Genomic DNA, 21,801 nt, shown 5'->3' with positions numbered 1-21,801 from the left:
CCTACAAGAATGTGATATAAAATGAACATTCCACCGAAATAATCATAAAATTTTTGAACCACTATAAATTAAAAACATAATTCACATAAAATTAAAGTTTAAAAAAACAAGAGGCTGCTCAGCTGATCACTGCATTATTTTCCCTGAGTATTTACATGTTATCCATAATAAAGCAAGCTTCATAATAAAGCAACCAAATACAAGGAACTAGTCTAGGTCTAGTCCCTCGGCCTAGGTCTCCAGTGCATTTACAGTCTAACCTCCAGTTTCCCTACACAAGGACATCAAAACATATGATCACAAAATATTTAATTTAATCCAGTCAACCCTCCCACCTGGGTACTGTATTAGTCTGCTCAGGCTGCTACAACACAATACCACGGACTGTGTGGCTTACACAACAGAAATTTATTTTCTCACCATTTTGGACTCTGGAAGCTCAAGATCAAGGTGCCTTCAAGGTGGGTTTCTGAGGAGACCTCTCTTCCTGGCTTATACATGGTCACATTTTTTGTTGTCTTCACCAGGTCTCTTACCTGTTTGCATGGAGAGAAAGAGAGATTGATTTCTGATGTCTCTTTTTTTTTTCTTATAAGGACACTAGTCCCATGAGATTAGGGTTCTACCCTTATGACCTCATTTAACCTTAATTATCTGCCTAAAGGCATTATCTCCAAACACAGTCACATTGGAGATTAGGGCTTCAGTATACACATTTTACAGGGACACAATCTGGCCCTTAACAGTTACCCAATCCTACATAAACAAAGAATGTCAACTGTATAAAAATAATATACCAGCTGTCAATATCTGGCAAACCAGAAGCCAGGGATCCTTTAAGAGGCATCTAAAAATACTAACCAAGGACACTGACTGGGCTTCCATGTAGTGAAGTGGTGAACTGAATCAGAATTTTTAGCTGACAATCTGGAGCTAGTCAAGTAAATGTCAGTATCAACTGCCTTGAAATATAATACAGTATATTAAAACAATTGTTCCTAAGAGTCCTTTGAGATATAACTGCTCCATCAGGGACAGAATAGTTACTAAACAGTGTAAGAATTACTTTTGGTCCAATCTATCAAGTATGCTCATTCACAGAAAACAATTTTTGATCTCTCTGACCCTTGTACTGGCTAAGGTTGTAGCTCACCCAAAATTGTGTTCCACCCTTCTGTGATGACTCAGACACCATATGCATATATCAAGCCTAAGTTACCAGCTATGTGATTTTAAGACTGTTGTAGGTATTTATTACATATAAAGATTGAAAGAATAGGTTCTGATTCTTGTATCTTTATTTCATTTCATTAAAATATTTTTTTAAAATACAATAACCCTACTGTGAAATCAGCAACACTACATAATAAAAAATGTACTTCCTCATGAATTAAGAACAATCAAATTCATACATAAACAAATAGCCCATCAGAACTCTCACAAATACTAATAATTACATTAAACAACTCCAAAGAGGAAAAAAACTTTTCATGTTGCTTTCCCAAAAAGCATTTGAGAGAATTACTGGTGCTCAGATCACTTGAGTTTCACAAATGCTTTAAGCACATCTTTGCATTTCACTTGAATATTTAGAATATACAAAACATTGTTGTGATTAGTTTCCAAATTGAAAACATGAATTAATTAGAAATTTAATCATTGTTATTTTAAGATAGAATAGATTTTTCCCTACTATTTATAACTAACTGCTTATAATTAACATTTTCCTGCTTTCCTTTCATAAAATATTTTATAAGTTATCAGGACCTTTAAAAACTTACTTCTTTTCTTATTTTACTCTGCTAAACTAATTACAAAATGAATTTTTTATTTCATAATTCTTTACTATTTTATTCGCCCTCTGGGTACTGAATTATAATTAATTCTACTTTTCTTTCTCTAATAGATTTATGTGTATTATCATATATATTAAATATTCAGTTCTGTAATTTTTTTCATTTTAGTGCTTTGCAGACTGACAATGTGCACTTCATTAAAAACATGTAATCCCTTAGCTTCGATCAAGGCATAATTGCAAATCTTTATAATATGATAACTTGCATGTTCCTCATATTTTATTACAAGAACACCCCATTCCACTTGAAAATTCTGGAGTTCCTCTCCTCTTAAATTGCAATAGGAGAACAGGATTTAAGAATCTCAAGTTCTTATGACAAAACTACTGATAAGCACATCTGCCTGTTTTCCCACTTCCCACCACTCTAAGCTAAAATGTATAGCTGGCACTCCACATCTGTGGATTTCACATCTACAAATACAACCAACCTCGGATCAAAAATATTTTCTTAAAAAATTCCAGAAAGTTCCCCAAAGCAAAATTTGAACTTGGTGCTTGCCAACAACTATTTACATAACATTTACATTGTATTACGTACTATAAGTAATCTAGAGTCGATTTAGAGTATACAGGAGGGATGTGTGTACATTACTTGCAAATACTACTCCATTTTATTTAAGGGGCTTGAACATCCTCAAATTTTGGTCTCTGTGGAACAGCTGGAACCAATCCCCCTCAGATACCGAGACTACTTACTGATCTTTTTTTTTTTTTTTGGCAATATGATATTTAGATTAATTTAGATAATTAACACAACACACAAAAGGACTCATGTTCTTTATCTGAAAGTGGTGGACATCTTGTGATAAGATGAAGCAATAACACTCTGCTGTTCTTTGACCAATCCACCTTTTCCAGAAGAAGATGTTTTAGTTAAAATAAGTCAGAAGTCCAGACTTAAAAAAAATACAAAGTGCAAAATGCAGTGTAACAGACAGGGAACAGTGGAACTAAAACATGGGGTTCTCCTGCCAGATAGATGCTATGATGCTCTCCTTCACCCCACATGAATTTGGCAGTGTTCTCCAAACTTGCTCAGAATTCACACAGTCCCTTGAGAGTTCACAGGATAGTGATACTATCCAAATTTTCCAGTCTTTTTTTAAGGGGAGGGAAGGGGAGGAAGGGGATCTAGGAAACAACTGAAAGTATTCTACAGAAGTTTGTTGGAAACTGCAGTGACAAGTGATCACTGCCATCAGGTCATAAACTGCTTACTACCATAATCCATAAAATAAGACCAGGCTAAAGAATCAGCTATCTAAAGTAGTCTTTTTTTCCAAGTAAATGACACCTAAATTTAGTAAAAATTACTTTATCCTAAAAAAAAAGAAAAAAAATTACTTTATCCTGCTTAGAGCCCTTTCTACTCTGCACAAAGTAACTTCTTTACTGGAATCTGAGTCCATCTTAAAAGGTCAACGAAAGGATAAAAAAACTCAAAATGATCAACTACTAAGCATTTTCCTTGAGATTAAAAAAAAAAAATCACTCCTAAAAGGTAAACTTCCTCAAGTTTAGAACACCTTTGCTCTCTTAGACGCTCTTATAATCTAAAATAAGACTTTTAATGGGTGCTTCCAAACATCTTACATTCTTGCCTGTCAGCCCTCTTAACCACCTCAGGTCTTTCCCACTCTTTCTGTCCTTCCTTGTTCTACCTTTGATGTGTAAAGGTTCTCACTCCTGCTAAATCTATTAGATTAGGACACTAAACTCCTTGGGTTTGGACTATCCATTTCTTTGGACCTCCATAAAGGCAGAAGTCTTGTTGGTTTCATGTAACACCATTATCTACAGAATATATCAGTAAAATAAATAAAAATGCAATCGTCTTTAACCTCCACAATTCCATACATAGTCCTTTTTTTGCAAAGGACTTAAATGTAATTCTCTCTGGGATATCTTTGCCTAAAATTACAATGCTGTGGAGGGTACCCTTATGAGATCCCACGGCACCCTGTCTCTCTCCTATGACATTGTGTAGTTGTCTTTTACTCTACATAAGATCCTTGAGAACAGAGCCTCTGTCTTTCATTTTTATTTCCTCAATACCTATCACAGTATTTGGAACAAAATAAAATTCTGTATTTGCCAAATACATTTAAAAAAAAAAAAGTAGCTCTTCTGGTATGGTGACAATGCCCTCAGCAAAATAGTACAGGAACTATGCTGCAGAAATGAGATTATATCTGCAACGGGGTCTGCGCCCCTGCTTTGCCAGAGAACTCAAGGTTAGAACCTGGGATCCAGAGAATAATGGTCCCTAAAGATATTCACGCTGTAATTCCCAGAAGTCTTTAATGTTACTTTACATGGCAAAGGGGACTTTTTAGACATAATTAAGGTTAAGGATGTTGAGAATGGGAAATTAGTCTGGATTATCTGGGTTTGCCAAATCTAATTATATAATCATTAAAAGAAGAGAATCTTTCCTATTACAAAGAGATGCAGCAGTGGAAGCAGGATCCAAAAGACAGAGGAAGAGCTTCAAAACCAAGGAATTCAGGCAGTCTCAAGAAGCTGGAAAAGACAGAGGAATGGACTCATGTAGAACCTCAAGAGAGGAACACAGCCCAGAAGATACCTGCATTTTAACCCAGTGAGTCCAGTGCAGGACTTCTACAGAACTGTAAGATAATAAATGCATGTTGTTTTAAACCTCTAAATTTTAAACAGTTTGTTACGACAGCAAGAGGAAATTAATACAGAGCCTGAGGCGGCCTTCTCGGAGACTGCATCCCTAGATACTTCTGATGTTGTTTAATAAAATGACTTCAGAAGCGTTTTTAAAAACAACCAAAAAAAGCACATTGATATGGGTACTGTTTCTTTATTTTGGTAAACATCTTGGCATATTAAACAACAAATTAAAATAATGACTGAAGACTTTTCCTCAAAATAAGACACCTTTCCCTGTATCTGCTCATCCTACCTACTTTAGAGGGAGATTTATTTAGACGGCAAAAAAAAATTGTTTAAGCTTGTTCAGAGATTTAGTTGATCCATCCTCCTTCTCCTATAAACTACATGATATTTCTGTTGTTTTTAGTGTGTATAATACATATGCATAAAGAAATACATCTATCACTCTGGTTTCAAATTAGAATTTCCCAGTTTCTCCTTACACCCTCGCTGGACGTGTGTTGATTAAGAGAGAGTGTCAATGTGGTATGCAATCTCACCTTACTCTCACAAAAACTCTGTACTATTATGTCAACTTAATGATTAGCCCCTAAAAGTGATCACTCCATTGTGCTAGTAATATTAAGTTCCCAGACAATATTCTAATATTGTGTTTCATGAGAATAATATACCACAGAAATTCTGCCTCGTAATTACCTTCTTCTTATAACTGTCACCATAAGAAAAACCTGAGCCGTATATTCCATGTTCAATAGGAAAGTGTCATATATTATACAATTTTCCACTAAAACCAAATTAACATTTCTACTGAAGAAGGAGTTACATGGACAATATTGAGATACCTGAATATTGGCTATCATCATTAAGCAAAAGCATTTCTTTAAAATATTCACTCAATGAATTCAGAGGTTGATTTTAATAAGCCTGTCACTAACATATGACAAAGGTTATACTTTAGCCAATTTTTTTTTCATTTTGTTTGTATGTTTGCCCATATTTGCTACCTTATATAAAACAATTTACAAGTTCCTAAGTTCACAGAACAAGCTTATTCAGAGACAACTGGGGGGAAACTCCCTGTCCCGCTCCAGCTGAAGTGTCATGGAGCCACACAATACCACCAAAGGTGAGGACGAGCACAGGGGGACAGAGGCCAACGTTCTAGAACTCTGCCTGCCTCCACACAGCCCAGAAACCACCCTACAGTCAGAGAGCCCAGCTTCACCTCAGAAATGGGAGGTTTACTCTGGATAAATTGAGCTAAGAGGGTCTAAGCCAGAGACCTCAAAAACATTTGGCTTGGGAGAGCAATGAGACTTAAGATTACAAATAGAGGCATTAAGGAGAAATCTGCATACTAAATGCTGGGACCCCAGCCCCCTTCCCCTTGTCCAACTTTAAGAAGGCTGATGTACAGATTTACACTCTTTGGGCAAGGGCCCAAACGACTTCTGGAAGGAAACATTCTCCCAGATATCGATACTGGAGGTTGCCAAAGTGAAAATGTCTGAGGCAGTCATCCTATGGTTAAACTCACTTGTCAAAAAGACCTGCTTCCCCACAAAGAGCTCCTAACCAACATTTTAACGACTTGCTCTTAAAGATGAACAAAGAACTAGAGTCACCAGATCTTTGTGGAAATACTCCAAAATAAAAAGCAGAGACCAAAACAAATAAATTTTAGTAGTGGTTACCTGCAAAGAATCAGAGTTGGGAGAGATGAAGGATACTTATTTTATCCTTCAATATGTAATTCTGTATTATTTAGATACAATTTCAGTAAGCATATGTTTCTTTAATTTAAAATTTAAAGTGTATATAAGTGCCTAAACAAAATCTGCTTTTGCTGTCTTGTCTGGGTGGCCACAATGGCAGAGAGAGGCAGGGCAAGCTTCAGGAAAGAAGTTCTTTCCATATATCTAGGGCCAGACACTGCGCACTCTCTAGCATCTGTCAGAATGTGAGATCTCACAGAAATCCACTGACTCCAAAACCACCACCATTCAGTCCCTCGGCTATTTTGCAACATACCAATTAGTACACCATATTTTCTTTCTTTGTGCAGCAGATGGTGTCAGAGACAGTTTGCAAGAATTTTGCCTTCCAGAAAGATTTGATTCAGCTTGATTGGCTTCATGAATTGGTTATCAAGGGACAAAATGAAGACAAAAAGATATTGTGACTAGACTTTCCACTTGGTGAACATACAGTAATCAAATTATTCCAACCAATCATGTAATATTTTCCTACATGCACATGGAATGTTCTACAGTGGAATAGCCAAATTAACCACCCCTGTGGGAACAGGCAGCCCTGTCTCAATTTATAGTATTGAGAATAAAACATTAACAGTTCTTAAATCTTAGGATGAACCAGTTTTAGATCCTATACTGAGAGTAACTTTTGAAAGAAGAAAGAGCCTGGGCCCTGAACAGTTAAGACAGAGAAAAGGAAAGTAAGCTCTACAGTAAAGAAAACTTAAGGAAAAGGGAGTCTGAGGATACCAGAAGACAAGTAATCCTTCACTATTCTGCCCATGGCCCTGGCAGGGTCTACTCTCACTATATAAAATATAAATACTCAATTACACAGCGTTAAGAGGGAAAGGTTCTCTCCAGCACTCTCACACAAATTTAACTAAACTAGAGCTAATTTTTTTAAATGTGCAAGTTCAGAAACCATTTATAGTATATATTAAAACATCCATTTCAACAGGTGAACTTTGTGCATCTGCAAATGAAGAAATTAACACCAATAAATTGCTTTGGATACAGTATTGTCACTTGTGTGCTATGTTAATTAACTGCACTAATTAAATTACAGTCTCACACCAAATCAACATGCCCTCTCTGGGATGAATTCACATTAACATGGACTATATATGACCTGCCTTAACTTTTTATAAATATTCCTCAATATACAAACAGATATTTCCAAGAATTTGTCTACGGGGCAAAAAATTTCCATTCTATGAACCACTATTCCAATGTGTATACCATTTTGTTTTAATTTTAGTATGTCTAACTTGAGTGCTGTCAGTTCTATGTTTGGAACCTCTCTTTTCTACTTGTATTTTTTACTTGGTTGCAAAAAAAACAGACATACTGAACCTACTACACAGATCGAGTGTGGTACAGTAGAAACACAGAGATCTCACAGAATTGAAGAGTAGGAAAAACTGTAGCCCAGTCTCATGGGAACAGAAAAGGAACTAGAAATAGGATGCTTTTTCTGTCTCTTAGAAATCACAAGGTTTCTTTGATATTCCTTCCTTTTTTCATTGCTTCTCCACTTTGCTCTATACCCATGTTCCATTCTCTCAACTTATCTGAATTTTAGCTCAGTGTGGCTACCCCAGTTGCATCTCTATGAGACCCTTCATCTCAAGTGCCTGTGACAAACTAACTGCAAAGTCTTAGTTCAATTCTTGGAAATGTGATTGGTTCAACCCATTTGTCTGCCTTGGGAAAGTTGTCTGTTCCAGATCCAACCAACTATAAACTGAGAAAGCACTGGTAGAAACATGACCACCCAGCTTTCCCCTTCATCACAGATTGAAAACAGAACGAGTTCATTCATAAAGGAGTATGAGACCTTTCTAATTTCAAAAGGCAAAGTAAACTTAGAACTTCGGTCTTCACCTCTTAGAAGTCATTTAAATGCAATGAGAAGAATAAGAAGTGGAAATCCATATCCATATTCAACAAAATTCAGAGACAACTAAAATCACAAGTTAAAAATTAGATAAATCACTATTAAAAGCATTAAAGAACAAATAGGAGTTCATAAAAGCATGGAGAGAGAATACTTGGTGCTGTTGATCTCAGAAAAGCAAGCTATCCAAGAGTAAGGGCCCATCTTTTCAGTTAAAAACTAAAATCCCTTATTTCCAGCAACAGAAAGGGCTGAAAAGACTGGCAGTATAAGCTTTCAAGGAAGCAATCTGGTTTTGAGAACAAGAAGAGACAGTTTTGGGAGAGGCATCACATGGATAAATCACATTTACAGAAATCTATCTATCAGTGAGCAGCAAGGGAAAAAAGAAACAGCATTAAAAGCCCCACAGTTTCATCTTTTCTTTGGCTGGGAAGAAGTCAAGACTAAAGGAACCCATATACAAATCCCCAGGCAACTGAGAATAATCCTTGCTAGCCTGCAACCCAGTTCCAGCATTTTCCCTATAGAAAAATCCTAAAAATAGCTGGTCCAGGGAGAACTCTCTTTATCTGTGAAGGAAAAGCCAGGCTGGTCTAACAAAATAACTCACAAGTCTAGCAATGAGAAGGAGAGGCTGGGCTGGGCTAACAAGTTAACTCACAAATCTAAGTATCGGAATACTGATCTGAGTTCTGCTGGACTAACTTGTAAATCTAAGTTAATAAGTGTTGGTTTGCTGTTCATGTTTTTATTGCTAGCCAGCTGGATTTTCAAAGATACATATCTGGCTTTGGAATGTTGGTTTGCTGCCTCCCTGCCTCCACTTTTGTGATAATGATGCTGCTAAAGCTGTTCCATGCCTATTGGCCGAATACCCCAAGCTTGTACTTTACCCTATAAAACCTCATGCGCACGTCTTGGAGGTGCTCAGAGCTTTGGAGCAGAAGTCCCTCTGAGCCCACCGGCATAATATATCTGAGTACTCCCACCCTCCGAATGGTGCTTGTTTCTTGGCTGGCCTGTCGTTTTTGTAACATTTCTGGAGGCCCCAGCGAGATACAACTACGACGGCCCCTTGAGCCGCTGGACTGGCCGCTCCGGCCGACCAGGGGACGGGATTCCAGCAGCGAATAAGGTGGTGCCGCCCGACGGTATTCCGGGTTCTCCTTCGTGACAGCAACTCGGCCCCCGGGATGACTGGGCTACAACCAGAGCCAGACTCCGTGGAGGGATGGACAGACTCACCAGGTGGCCATCCGGACAAGGTAGGAACCCCCGGGAGGAATCAGGTCCTGTCCCATTGGACAGAAGAGGAGGCTGATCCCCTCCCACAGGCTCTCTGTCTGATGGTATTTCAGACGGGGAAATCAGGTCAGGAATCAGGTCCTGTCCCAGTGGACAGAAGAGAAGGCTGATCCCCTCCTACAGGAAACAGGATATTGGTATTGGTGGGAGGACTGTCGTTAACCTCTGTGTGTGTATGTGTGAGTGAATGAGCGGCCTGTGAAGCACGCGGTCAGGCTCGAGTTTGTAGCTCCATGGCATTCTGCTACGGAGTTCGAGTGAGTCCCAACCTGCGGTTCCGTGGTGACCTCATATGGCTCAGGGTGGTATCGGTCCCTCAGGGTCCCGATCGGAGTCAGCGGCTTATACTGACCCACCAAAGCTAAGAGGCACCTTCGTCCCCGCGAGGGGAACGGCCAGGCAGACGCAACGAAAACCCTCCCTTGTCTTGTCTGCGACACCGGCACAGGGTGGCTACACTGGGAGGGAAAAGGACATAGACAGCCAACGAGTTAATGCCCCTGTGCCCTCGGAGGCTAGGATGCTATTTCTTTGAGAAAGTCTCCTACCTGATTCTGACACAGAACACCCGAGACTCATTGTTCCCCTACTGAACTGACCCAAGTAGTGCCCCTTTTGCCTAGCCTCAGACCCCCAGGACTCAAGTTTAGAAGACAAATTCCTTCAGGACCAGGCTCACCCAGCCTTGGAGGTCCCTTTTCTAGTCCATTTGTTTTACCATCCTCCGTCAGTCCCACGCCCTTGATACATTAGTTCAGGATATAGAGAGGATTTAATGAAGAAAGTCCCTGAAACTGCTTGAGGCCTTGAGCTCCAGAGACATCAGCTGTGACTGGAACCCAGACTCCCTGACCAAATTAGCCTTCAAACAACTCATAGACCCAGTAAAAGAGTAGTCTCTCTGGGAACTCCGGTGTTTTGAGAAGTGAAGAAAGAAAAGATATAAAGGCTACCTTCCCAAACGTCTAAAGCAACAGATCTATTATCCTTAAACATCTAAAAAGAATGGGAGGCTCTAAGTCGAAACCTACCACTTTAGACTGCACGATTAAGAATTTCAAAAAGGGGTTCTCAGGAGACTGTGGAATTCGAATGACCCCTGGCAGGCTCCGCACTTTGTGTGAGCTTGAATGGCCGGCCTTTGGAGTCGGGTGGCCCTCAGGAGGAACTCTGGACCTAGCAACAGTGCGAGCCATCTATCAAATAATCACTGGAACCCCAGGCCACCTAGATCAATTCCCTTACATTGACTCCTTGCTAAATATTGACCAGACTCTACCCCCATGGATTCGGTTCTGCTCAAATGGACCTAGACAAAGCAAGATATTAGTAGCTCAGCTGGTCCAGGCCAAAAAAGACAGACAGAAAAAAGCCTATTTTCCAGGGAGACACAGAAGATGAGATATGCCTACCCTCTCCGTATGCCCCCGTGGCACCAACACCTCCCCAACCTGAGGACCCAGAGGCAGAGCCCAGCCCCCAGGCTGAGCTGGTAGGAAGGAGACTCCGCTCAGCACAAGCTGGGAAGCCAGCACCACCGGCCCTCCAAATGCCGCTGCGGGAGACACAAGGGCAACAGCAAGTTGGGGAAGACGGGACTGTTCAGCCCGGACACTCTGTACTCTACTACCAACCCTTTAGCACCACAGACCTTCTCAATTGGCGCCATCATACTCCTTCCTACTCTGAAAAGCCGCAGGCTATGATTGACCTCGTAGAGTCTATCTTCCATTCTCACCAGCCCACCTGGGAAGATGTCCACCAGCTGCTTCTGACTCTTTTCAATACGGAGGAGAGAAGACGCCTTCTCACTGAAGCACGAAAGTGGCTGCAGGGCCGAGTCCCTGGGGACACAATGGATGTTGAGGGGTGGGCCATGACACATGCCCCTGACACCAGACCAGACTGGGACTTTAACACCCAAGAAGGAAGAAAAGCACTGCGTGAGTACCAGGAGGCCATCCTACAAGGCTAAGAGCGGGATCCAAGAAGCCAACTAACATGTCTAAAACGACCACGGTGACCCAGAGGCCAGATGAAACCCCCACTGACTTCTATGAGAGACTATGTGAAGCATTCCGAGTCTACACTCCTTTTGATCCTGAGGCCCAAGAAAACCAGCGGATGGTCAACGCTGCCTTCATAGCCCAGTCATACCCAGATATACGCCGGAAACTCCAAAAACTGGATGGATTTGCAGGGATGAACGCTACACGGCTGCTGGAGGTAGCAAACAAAGTTTTTGTAAACCAAGAATGGGAAGCCCAACGAGAGGCAGACCAGAGAATGAAGCAGAAAGCCGCACTCCTTGCAGCAGCCCTGGGGAAAACAAGCTTCATCCAGAATCCTGCACCCCCCCCCCCGAAAGAGGGGACCCCAACTATGGATGCCCCTGGACCGAGACCAGTGTGCATACTGCCAGGAGACAGGACACTGGAAGAACGAGTGCCCAAACAGAAAGGATGGAAAGAGAGCACCCCGCCAAAAGGCCTACTTATCAGCTGGAGCCACCAGCCAGTAATCACATCGGACTGGCTGGGGTCGACTCAGAATAGGAGAGACCAGGCTCCCTGCCCCTGGGCCCCCGGATGCCCAAGGTCAAGATGTTTATAGGGGGCTAACCAACGACTTTTCAACAACAACACGAAGACACACATATGGGAAAAATGGCTTTGGAGGCCCTCTTAAAGCAGTATTTCCTAATTTCTCATCTCCCTACTCTGTGCACATCAGTCTCCCAATGCTGCTTGCTCTGTGCACAAAACAATCCAAAACAAGGGCTCACTGGGTCAATGGGAATACAACGATGCGGACTGGCTCCCTTCGAAGATTTAGAAGTGCACTTTACTGAACTTGGGCCCAGTAAGGGATATAAGTACCTGCTGGTTTTCGTCTGCACCTTCACAGGGTGGTTAGAAGCCTACCCCACCAGGACAGAGAAAGCAAGGGAAGTGACAAAGGCTCTCCTCAGGGATGTTATCCCTCGATTTGGAATGCCTACCTCCATCGGGTCTGGCCATGGACCCGCCTTCATGGCAGAAATTGTACAGCAAGTGGCAAAGGCACTGAGCATCCACTGGAACCTGCACACAGCATACTGGCCTCAAAGCTCAGGGAAGGTAGAACGAATGAACAGAACTCTAAAACAAATGATAGCTAAAATCAGCCAAGAAACCCAGGTCCCCTGGGTGGACATTTTACCCCTGGCTCTGTTGCGAATTAGATGCACCCCAAGATTTAATATTGGGTACTCTCCCTTTGAAATCCTCTATGGGCGACCGCCACCTTTAGTCAGGATGGGAAATCCCACCCCAGAAATAGGAAATTTAGGGCTCCACCAACAACTGTTGGGACTAGGGCAAGTACTATGAAAAGTTTGGGGTTGGGTAATAGAGAAAACCATTTCGTTAGGGGTCCAAGTGCATCCCCATAAGCCAGGTGACCAGGTATGGGTGAAGGATTGGAAAAAGGAACCTCTCAAACCAACATGGAAGGGACCATATTTAGTGGTATTAACTACCCCTACAGCTGTTAAAGTTGCAGGAATCATCCCTTGGATCCACCACTCCAGGGTTAAGAGAGCGACTTCAGCTCAGACAGAGGGTTCCTAGAAAACTGAGAGTGTCCCGGGAGACCCACTCAAGATCAAGATCAAGAGGGACCAGAAACGGATCGACGAGCCCTGCTCTAGCCACACCCGGAAGCTGGCTAGTCAACGCACGGCCGAAGCTTGAGGAAAGTTCAACGAAGCTGTTAAATGTATTTCTTTTGTGCTCCCTTGCCTCTTTCCTTGTTTGCTATACTAGTCTGCATATTAGCAGTGGGGCTGGCTAGCACCGCCCTACCTGAGTGAAACATAGGCCATAGAATCCTGATAGCTATTTTATACCTTGTTCTGCAAAATCAGATTGACTCTCTGGCTGAGGTGGTCTTACAAAACAGGAGGGGTCTAGACCTACTCACGGCCAAAGAGGGGGCACTGTGCCTCTTCCTAAACGAAGAGTGCTGTTTTTATGCCAATCCATCAGGAATTGTCAGAGGGATGGTTCAAGAGTTACAAGACCAAGTGGAAAAGAAAAAACATATTTTAGATAAGAGCCCATGGACAGGCCCCTGGGGCTGGACCTCCTGGCTGGCACCGTTCATAGGTCCCTTGCTCCTGATTTTTGCAGTTCTGCTATTTGGGCCCTGTGTCCTAAACTTCCTGACCCGCTTTGTCAGTGAGCAGATAGAGGCTATAGAACTTCAGATGTTAGCCTCCAATTATGAGCCCCTGCAACAGATAAGTGATGATGCTTACTCCAACTAGGGTTGTGAAAGCATCAAGAGAGGGGAATGTGAAGGAAAAGCCAGGCAGGTCTAACAAGATAACTCACAAGTCTAAGTATCGGAATACTGATCTGAGTTCTGCTGGACTAACTTGTAAACCTAAGTTAATAAGTGTTGGTTTGCTGTTCATGTTTTTTTGCTAGCCAGCTGGATTTTCAAAGATATATATCTGGCTTTGGAATGTTGGTTTGCTGCCTCCCTGCCTCCACTTTTGTGATAATGATGCTGCTAAAGCTGTTCCATGCCTATTGGCCGAATACCCCAAGCTTGTACTTTACCCTATAAAACCTCATGCGCACATCTTGGAGGTGCTCAGAGCTTTGGAGCAGAAGCCCCTCTGAGCCCGCCAGCATAATATATCTGAGTACTCCCATCCACCGAATGGTGCTTGTTTCTTGGCTGGCCTGTCGTTTCCGTAACACATCAAAGATGTGTAGTCAAAAAAAAAAAAAAAAAAAAAAACCCACAGCATAGGAAACTTACAAAGATAATATATGAGAAAACAAATGGGGAGGGGGCAAAAAAATTACTCATGAGAAAAATGTTTCCATAGAGTAAATAAAAATTTTGAAAAAACATGGCACTAAGATACCACAATAACAAAAAGAAAGACAAAGTCAATGACAATGTTTAAGAAAGAGGGAAAAACTAAAGTATCACAGAAATGGTGGTGAAATTGCAAGTAACAAACACATATATACAAACAGAAACCACAGATATCCTGAAATAACAATAAAGGAATTAGAATATAAGAAAAATACATCAAGATGAAAAGGAAACAAAGTCAAAAAAGTGTTGTTCATGTTATTTACGTCTAAGATCAAAAACATAATTTAAGCTGGTAAATTAAGTATAAGTTATAAACATGAACAAATATGGTAACAGAGAAAGGAAGGCAATAGTAAAAAAAATACATCATTTCATTGATCAGGAGAAACTAATAGCAACTATGTAAAAAGCAGAGGTTTGAAAGAACTATATGAAAGTATAGTTTTAAAGATGACTAAAACAAAAATATAAATCTTTCAAATTAATGAAAAAATACACCCTCTAAAAAATGCACATCATATGGTAAAAGAGCTCAAAAATTAAGGTTAAAATATATAAATTATAACTAAATAAAAGACAGAAAGAATACCTGTCGACTGAAATGAATGCACACCCTAAAAGTTGAGAGTTATGTTTTATTTGGCGTACATTTTTGAGGACTCAACCCCTTCGAGCCTGGGATGACAGCCTCTCAGATCACTCTCAGGGACTGCTCCAAAGAGGCAGGGGAGGAGCTAGGATATATAGGAGCTTTACAACAAAGACAAGGTAGTTGGAACATTAAAAGATTACGTGTTAAACTAAAGAAAACCAGGCATCTTAAGTTAAAGAATTTAGCACTTTTCTATATGTGGGAGGAAGCAAACATTTGAGCTCATTGAATTCATTCCTTTGACAAGCACCTAGCTATCTAGGGCCAGTATCCTGTCCTTTCTTATTCTGAGTCCCCTCAGGGTGCACCATTGTGAGTGGCTGCAGAGGCAGGGCTGCAGGCTTGTCTTCACTGGGGGGGCGGCAGCTGCTGATGACTTGATTGCTTCAGCATTCTTTGTTTACTGATGTGGTTTGCAGTATTTTTCATTCACATACCAAACATATTATCCATAATTACGAACGTAAAAGTCTAAGTTTATCTATTAAAAGAAAAATACTTTCAGAAAGAATCAGGAAAAAATTCTGTGCTGTATGTAAGACATACTTCAAAAACAGTGATTCAAAATGGCTGAAAATAAAAGTCTGGGCAAAGGTAAATACAAATAATTTAATATTAAATAAGGTTTAATTCAGAGCAAAAAATATTAAAAGACAGTTTTATTCTTAAAGAACACAATTTGCAATGAATATAAAGTTTATGAATATCTGTGTATCATATAAGATGGCATCAAAATACATAAAGAAAAAGCTAAAAATATACTAGGAAAAAATAGAGCAACATATTAATAATGACAGGCTTTAATTCATTTTTCTCAAATGGACTGTCTTCAATAAATCAAAATAATAATGAATGGACAGTCTTCAGTAAGTCAAAATAATAATGAATGAGGTAGATATAAATAATAGATACCAACCTCTGTATTCTGAAAACAGAGCTTACATTCTACAAGGCCAAAATTACCCTGATACCAAAACCAGACAAAGACACAATTCAAAGTTACTAGGTTAGCCACTTGGGAAAACAGAGCACTAGACTGTGGAGTTGACTTGAAAGCTACATGTTCCATGGTGATTTATGTCCTACATAGAAAATATCTTTCTCATTTTAAAGAAAAAGCCATCTATAAACAATACTGAACAAGGATTCATTAAAGGATTATCTGTAGGGATACCCTGGACATACCTCCTGAGTTACAGCTGAACAGTTATATAATTTCCCTTTATCCAAAAGGGTTAAGATCCGAGCAATGTCTAATTGTGATGTGAACAGCAAATAGTAGGAAGACTTTGTAAGCAGTAAAATGAATGACAAAGAAATGCTAAAAGTTGCCTGGAAGTAACAGAGAGTACACAGTGCCATGGCTGAAATTACAAAGAAGACTGCAAATGCCATATGGGCCCAGCCAAAGAGTCATTTGCTACCATGGTAATAAAGATCACTAAACTTTAAAGCACTTGGTAGCTTCACAAAAGGATATCTGTTCTCTGGCTAATATTTTCTGCTGTTTCTGGTTAATGCCTCAAGGCAAATAAGAAAACAATCTCTTTTAAAAAGTTGACTGGGTCTCAAAGACAAGGCCAATTAAGCCTAGGGGTTTATTCACTTAGATTTGGCTAGGTCAAATAGGAAACTGGTGTACTTGAAATTTTCTGAACTATAATAATGGAATTTTCTCGTAATAATTATTTTCCTTTGATTTAAGGCATTAGCCGGTGTTTTCATGCTATCAGCAGCTGCTATCTAGAAAGGACATTCGGGTGATGATTATGTACCAGAAAGATATAGAATACCTCACGCTCAGTCCTTCTCTGGATAAGCAGAATGATGAAAAAAAAAAAAATGGAGGGATGATAAATCCTGACTTGATGACGGAGCCTGCTGACAGCAGTACAGCCCTAACTGTTATTAAAATGACTCCTGGAGGTGCTATGATCCTGAAATGGGCACCTCACTTATGCAGCAAACACTACGAAGAATCATAGTCTGGGGATGAGTGCTTCATGTGCAAAACATGCAACAAAAACAAATGACTTTCTAGAAAATCCAAAAACAGACAGCTGAACACCTATTAGTCATTGTATTGGACTAGATTCCCTGCTTAACTCTCCATTTTTGGCCCAAATCTTCCATTTTTTGTTTTCTTTTATTTTCTAACATAAGGAAGAAAATACCCTTTTGGAAGTTAAAATCAAACTGAAAGAAACATTTGTGATGTATATCAGCTTTACAAATCTGTAATTTGCTATGATTTCTTTTTTATTGTAAATAAATATATACTTTTGTACTGTATTTTATATTCATAACTCTAAATTATTTTTCTCAGAGAGAGTCTCCAAAACTGAATAAACTTTAGGTCTCACAAAACATGGAACAGCTGGCTATAATTCTGGGTCATTTGAAAGTGACAGTTTGCTATTGGTTTCACATGGGTTCAAATATGGTGGAGGATATATGGATTGAGATGTTATTTTATCTGTGAGATCTTCCTCTGAAGACAACTGCTTGGAACTGAACAGATAATATCTAGCCAAACTCATTAATCACCTCAACCTTATAGTCCTAGAGAACTTATCTCAGCAAATAAACTTATACACCATCTTTTTAAAAAACCGTATGTCTTAATGTGTATCCTCTTTTCACCTTGGCTACAAGATTTTCTTATAAATGTAACTCTGATTAGTTTATCTCATGTTTGCTAATATTAATTTTATGCTGTTTTTGTTTTATCTTTTAATCTGAATTATGCCATTTTATTTTACAATACAGCCTATCAATCCATCTTCCTAAATGTCTGCAAAATTGAATCCATAATAAATAAACATTGCTCCAAACCTGAAATAGTTGAAAAAAGGAGTCACTAACTAATCAGTTTTTATCTGCAAGTCAGTATCAAAGAGTTAACTTGATAATCACCATTCATTTGTCCTTGCAAATAATCAATAAACAATCTATAATAGGAATAGAAAAAGAGTTTTATTATAGCCAAACTGATACTATAGCCCAGGAGACACAGATAGAATAAGCTCCTGAATTGTATTCCACTGGACTACAAAACTGGGGAGGCTTACATGGCAAAACCTACAAAATTATGTAAGTTTTTGTCAAGAATTAGAACTGAAGCTGGCAAGAAGTGAGGATGCTTATTAAGCAAGGACTGTTCAGTGTCCAAAACCGTTGCATAGCTTCAAGGGGAGAACTTGAAACCTTAAGGTGCAGCTGGCAACTGCTAGCAGATACTGTTTTAAGAACACCTCATAGTGTTCTTGAGATTGCCACAGTTCAGGAAATTCAAGTTCTCAGTGATGCAAGAACACATCTGAAACCACATCACGATGACCCAGCTCCATTCTGAATGCCTGAACCACAGTTACTCCATTTTGATTTTTAAATGCATTCTTTTCTGTAATAGTTAAAGCAGGTATGCAACACATGTTTGACGGGCCATAAGACAGGGTGTTCTATTTAGCATAAAGTCCAAGATAAATCATGTATAAGCCAGAAAGACTTCTGTACACTTAAATACATGAAAATTTCTTCCATCACAATCATCCATCCATCCATTTTTGATAAATACATTTTAATGTTTACTATATATCAATTACCAGCAGGTGAAAAGGACATTGTCCTAGTATTAATCAAGAGATAAAGAGCACCTTTAAGAAGATGTGTTTTCTTTTATTTTTATCATCTATAAAACATAATACTAAGATCTGAACACAGTTGCTACTCAACAAATATCTGTGGGTTTACTTTAATATTTCAACAATGGAAAAAAAAGAATCTTGGATCCAGAAATCTTTTGTCTGAATCCTAGGTCTGCCATTTTCTAATTATGTTACTTTAGGAAAGCATTCAATACCTGTGTGTCTCTAGTGCTCCAGTTGTAAAATGTGGTGACAGTTATTCTTTACCTACATAACAAAATTTCTGTGAAATTGTGAGGCTTAAATATATGAGCAGGCGCTGCTGGGAAAAGGGTGTGGCAGAGTTGATGAATCACAGTCCCTTCTTTTAATGTGGTGTGAAAGACAGAAATGTATCACAATAATTACCATGATGGAGAACTCTGCATAATGCAGTGGAACAAAGTGTCTGAATCTACCTCTGGAGTCTGTGAGGGTTAAGAGAAGAAGCACCTTTGAAGTGAGACTTGTAGTAAGAATTTAGCAGATCAAAAGGAAAGGGAGTGCATTCCAGGCAGAGAGAATCACTCCTGCAAAACATAGTGGCAAGAGAATCTGTGATGTGTTTGGAAAATTGTACATAGTTCATAATTTGGGAAAGCATAAGTGGAGAAAAGGTGAAGCAGAGCACAAATTAGGGGAGAAGAAGTAGAAGATGGTAGGAATGAATGGACAGACAGAGGGAGGTGAAGAGGAACCAACACTGTACATGATGCAAGAGTTTGGACTCCAGAGTACACATCTGACCATGGGACACCACTGGAAGATTTGGAGGAAGAGAGAGGAATACAGATCTTAGTAGAAAGACCATTCTGACCCCAGAGAGGAGAACAAATTGGAGAAGGCAATATTAGTATTAAGAAATGCAATCGTTCCTCTTCCAGATTTTCTACCTAATCCTATCTTCATGTTTTAAGCAAATGTTAATGTCAGATTCACCCTTATTCTTGCTCCCCAAGACCAGTACTTGTCCACTACTACCATATGGGTGATGTGTACCAATTGTACTTTCATCCCACTGCAATTACTAGATTATAAGACAAACTAAGCAAGATGACACTAGGAAAAGTACATTGGTCTGATAAATAAACAGATAACAATGATGGTATTACTAGCTAACATTTACAGAGTACACCTAGATGCCATACGTTAAGCACTTTACATGCGCTATTTTGTTTAATCGATGGAATCACCATATAATTATAGTGATGATTATTGTCACCATCTTACAAAGGATGGAAAAAGTTTAGGGAAGTTTCATAACATGCTAAATTTCTCACACCAATAGCTAAATTCAGCCTCAAACACAGGATTATTTGACATCAATACTCTTATCCATTATCCCCTTGGGGGCACCAGAAATGACAAGGTGCACGTTGCCTCATGTATTTTGCTATTAAAGAAAACAGGGCTACATCTGCTTTTTGACTGATAAAGCCTGAGATGCCAATGTAATGTGCATTTTCTAAATTTTCCATCATTAATTGTGTAATTAGAAAAAAATAGCAAAAATTTGCTTATTTGCTAACTACGGTTATTCAAAACAAGCAAACGGTAAGCTGTACAGTGGTAAAATCTCAAAAATGCCCCCGTTTGATCTTACAGAACTGATTCCTGAGTCACACTACTGCAAAAGGTTTATCAGCAAAAAAAGACACTGGTTTAGCTAGTGGAATCTATGAGAGGAAATATGACCCAGGTAATCTAAAATTGTGAACATTCAAATATTCATATAGATTTAGGAGAATAAAAACTTTTTCTTAGTATTTATTTATACCTCACTGATTCCAAAATCATGATATTGGGATGCTTACAAAATTAAAAGCACAAGATAAAAATCAATACATGAGGAAAATGGGACAAAGGAAACAGCATTTTTTCTCAGCAGATTTGGCTCCCTAGTCATTTCCTGTTCAGTTTAATATACAAATGTATTTGCAGTCTCTAATACTACAGACGTGTAGCAGGCAGAATGCTACTCTCATGCTCATCCTGTGATCCCCATCCCAGGTGTACATTCTTATATAATCACTTCCCCTTGAGTGTGGGCTAGACTGTGAATACGATGGATTTTACTCCCTTCATTAAGCAAACTATTATGGTAAAGATGAAGGGATTTGCATATGTAATAAAGGTCACAAATTACTTCATTTGGGGTTAAATAAAAAAGGGATTATCCTGAATGGGCCTGATCTAATTAGGTGAGCCCTTTTAAGGGACTGAGGCCTTCCAGAAGGAAGAGATTTAAAGCATGAGAAACTTTCCTGCTGGCTTTAAAGTGAAGAGTGACATAGCAAGGTCCTGAAAGCATCCTGTATGTACTGAGAATAGCCCCTGGCTGATAGCTAGCAAGAAAGTGAGGACCTTATTTCTACACTTGCAAGGAACTGAATTCAGTCAACAACCATGTGAGCTTGGAAGAGGCCTAAGGCCTCAGATGAACTCACATCCTGACCAACACCTTGATTGCAGCCTTTTGGGAGTCAGCAAAAAAAACCCAGCCACACGTGCCCAGACTTCTGACTTACAAGACTGTAAGACAGTAAACAGATCAACTTGTTTTAAGCCACTATGTTTGCGGGAATTTGTTACAAAGCAATAGAAAACTAATACACTGAGTCAGGGATTATGGAGGCCAGGAACGCTGGCCTCTGATAACAGTATCCCCAAAAAACAGAACCAACTGCCCTCAGATAACCCAGAGCAAACTATGCACCTAGAAAAGCATCCATCTCAAACAATTCTTACATAATCTGAGATTTTTGTTTTGCATTTCCATCAATGCAATAAAAATACTACCTCAAGACTGGAATGATATGGGGAAACAGCAGAGTTCAAATATAAATAATTTCAACAGCTTTTACAGCAAATCTGCATCCTGCCACCATAAGTATCGCTCTTATTTCTTTCTTGACACTGTGAACCCCAGATTTCTAAAGGATTCTCTGTCTTAAGATCTATGTAAAGACTACAACTCAAGTCTGCCTATTCTTTCTTCTTTTATACTGACACTTCATTCACTCTGACTTGTCACAAGTTTGCAAGGACCTCTTTTCTCATACTGCAATACCTTAATATTGGGAGTAGGGAAATTGCATGGTGATTGGATAATAGAGTCA

The sequence above is a fragment of the Camelus dromedarius genome, chromosome 5, assembly GCF_036321535.1.
Source record: "Camelus dromedarius isolate mCamDro1 chromosome 5, mCamDro1.pat, whole genome shotgun sequence".
In the NCBI taxonomy this organism is placed as follows: Eukaryota; Metazoa; Chordata; class Mammalia; order Artiodactyla; family Camelidae; genus Camelus; species Camelus dromedarius.
This window is presented reverse-complemented; position numbering follows the sequence as displayed.